The sequence below is a fragment of the Leptodactylus fuscus genome, chromosome 3, assembly GCF_031893055.1.
Source record: "Leptodactylus fuscus isolate aLepFus1 chromosome 3, aLepFus1.hap2, whole genome shotgun sequence".
In the NCBI taxonomy this organism is placed as follows: Eukaryota; Metazoa; Chordata; class Amphibia; order Anura; family Leptodactylidae; genus Leptodactylus; species Leptodactylus fuscus.
This window is the reverse complement of record NC_134267.1, coordinates 239,743,795-239,746,690: the sequence shown is the minus strand read 5'-3', so window position 1 is coordinate 239,746,690 and position 2,896 is coordinate 239,743,795.

Genomic DNA, 2,896 nt, shown 5'->3' with positions numbered 1-2,896 from the left:
AAAGGCTGCATCATACATAATGTTTGCTGTGTCGTTCCCTACTTTCTGGACGGTCTCAGGGAACTCTTTCTCCTTGAGGAGAGGACCAGAGTAGGTGTAGAGGGTCTTATACACCATGGAGTGAACCATGGGAAAAATAATATTTGTACATTATCAGATCCTCAGCCAGTCATGAGTGACGGGTGCAGTATATGATATATTAGTATATAAGATACTAGCTGGAGGAGCCGGCTTCACACGGGTATATTACATTTTATGTTTGTATAGTGGTCCCATAAGAATTGTCCAATTTAGCACTGGTTTATTTTGTATGTCGTTTGTGTGTATGTCCATAAGTGTCATGTGATCATGTGTATCTCATTTTGGAGATCAGTGAAAAACCTGCGATTGTTATGGATACCTGGAGTAAAGCTGTGTGTATGTGACCTTGTATAACAGTGTCATCAACAGCGCCCTGCCCCTTTAAAGCTGACCTACAGCAGTGAAGAAAAATGGCTGGGTTGCTGTGGAAACTTGAAGTAAAGCTCTAATGTGTGTTACTCTGTGCTGAGATGCGTATCTAATCCTCCAGCTTGTGGTACTCTGTGCTGAGACGCGTATCTAATCCTCCAGCGTGTGGTACTGTGTGCAGAGTCACCTATCTAATCCTCCGGTGCGCGGTACTGTGTGCAGAGTCACCTATCTAATCCTCCGGTGCGCGGTACTGTGTGCAAAGGCGCGTATCTAATCCTCCAGCGTGTAGAACTGTTTGCAGACACGTGCATTTAATCCTCCAGCGTGTGGAATTGTGTGCAGATGCGCATATCTAATCCTCGTGTGGCGTGTGGTGCTGTGTGAAAAAACTTGAAGAAAACTGGCAACTCTCTGAAAAAATATATTAAAATGTAACTTTTAATTACAAATCATAAAACAAAGTATACAAAGAATGAAATAAGAAAAAACAAAAACAAAAATACCCCCTAAAAAACGCTAACGCGTTTCGGAATAAGACATTCCTTTCTCAAAGCGTATATTACAATGACTGGTTTGGTCATACAATCAGTATCCAGCACCGCAATGAGGCGAGGTGAGGCAGCCGCCTCGGGCGGCAGATCGGAGAGGGGGCGGCAGCCCGGGTAATTTTTTTTTTTTTACTTTTTTTTCTTTGAACCGGTGCGGGAGAGCTGATGTTCAGATGTCAAGTCAATGGGAGCGGGGTCTGTATAGTGTAATGATTGTGCCTGATACTGGAGCCCCATTCCATTTCACATGAACAGGAGCAGAGCTGCCTCCAGCTGTATACTTAGTATATGACTTCTAGCGGACACATCAGCTGCTCAGTTCGGGGTTTGGGGGTAATATACGCCAGCTTGTAGCTCTCCATGTTTGAGTTTCTCTCCAAAGCTTGTTCATCCAGTGCATTCACCGCCATTTTGAGGAACCTCGAGGGAGGATAAGCTCTCTTCTTCTTTTTTAGGTATTTGGCCAGGTCGGCTTTTGGGGCAGCCCTCTATTCCTTGCCCCATTCTTTAATAAGATTCCCCATCTTGGACAATGAAAGATGCCGCTTGTTGGGATTCAAGAAAGTTTTCATCGAAGAGCTCAGGAAACCTCCAATGTTGGTGGCCACGCTCCATCCCAGGTTCCCTGTCGTCCGTACCAGCGGCACAATGTGGGGTATTTCTGCCCCTGTGTACTGGTAGGACAGGCGGATATTTAATTAGCCAATAAAATGCGTGGCAGGCCCTATAAGAGGGCACAAGAGCCTCCCCTCTGCGTGTTTTTTTTTTGTCCTGTGTGGACAGAGGACAGGTGGGAGGACTTGTGTCCTCTTAGAGAAGCTCAGCAGGATCACTCACCTCCTGAGCGGTTGTTTTCTTCTTGTCACCTTCTGAGCCCTGCGGGGAGAAGGTGCTTGTTAGCCATGTGCGGCTACCCCCCTCCCCCCCTCTCCTCCGTTTCCCCCGCTCCTTGTGACTTACCTGACATTTTGGTGAGAGTCCGGGGACTCCGCATGCCGCCTCTGGTGGCCGTGCGGACTGCCGGTGGGTGGAACCACACTGTTGTGTATCCTGTTCCCCGCCGGCCGCTGTAAGCGCGCACTTCCGTTTTCGCCGGAAGTATCATGACGCCATGGCAACGGCCTGGCGCCGGCAGCTGCTCGCTCAGGGGAGATTCAGGCCTTATTAAAGGCCAGAAAAGACGGGGAGATGTGGGGGTAAGTGCCCGTGTTAAGGGCCTCTTGGTGGGGGGGAATGTATATCTTTGCTGACCCCTGATTACAGGGGTAGTTGTCTGGGCAGGTTGCCTCACCTGCTTTGATTGTGGCTCTGCCCACTTCCAGCCGGCCAGAATTAAGAGGTGTCAGAGACCTTCCTGCAGTATCTGCTGAAGGCGTGCGATTGTGGTGTTCATTGATCTTGAACTCTTTGCCAGTTTGCAAACTTTATTGGGATCCGTCACCTCGCTGTCCGGTCTACAGGACCTGGTAAGATTTACCCTTTTTTAAAGCTGGTATGATGTCATGGTGACAGTGTTGCATGGTCTATTATCTCTCTCTGTAGGATATGTCATCCTCTACTACCCCTCCTGGGGATGGTAGGAGGAAAACCTCTTCCAAGAGGAAACATCTTTCCTGCTTCGATTGCGACACACTGCTCCCTGATGGTAGGTAGCGGCTTGAAAGGTTGTGCCCTGCGGGGTACTACTGGTCCTATAACTTGCCTATTATTTTCAGGCTACGTGTGGGCCCGTTGTCGCGGGAGCAGAGGTCCTCCACCTGTGGAGCCCTCTCCCAGAGATATGATGGCCTGGGTCAAGGAGATGGTGAGTTTGGGCATCGCTTCGGTAAATAGTTTTTCCCTTGCTTGTACTCTCCTTTTTGTTTTGCAGGATGATTCCCTCAAGGGGATCCATT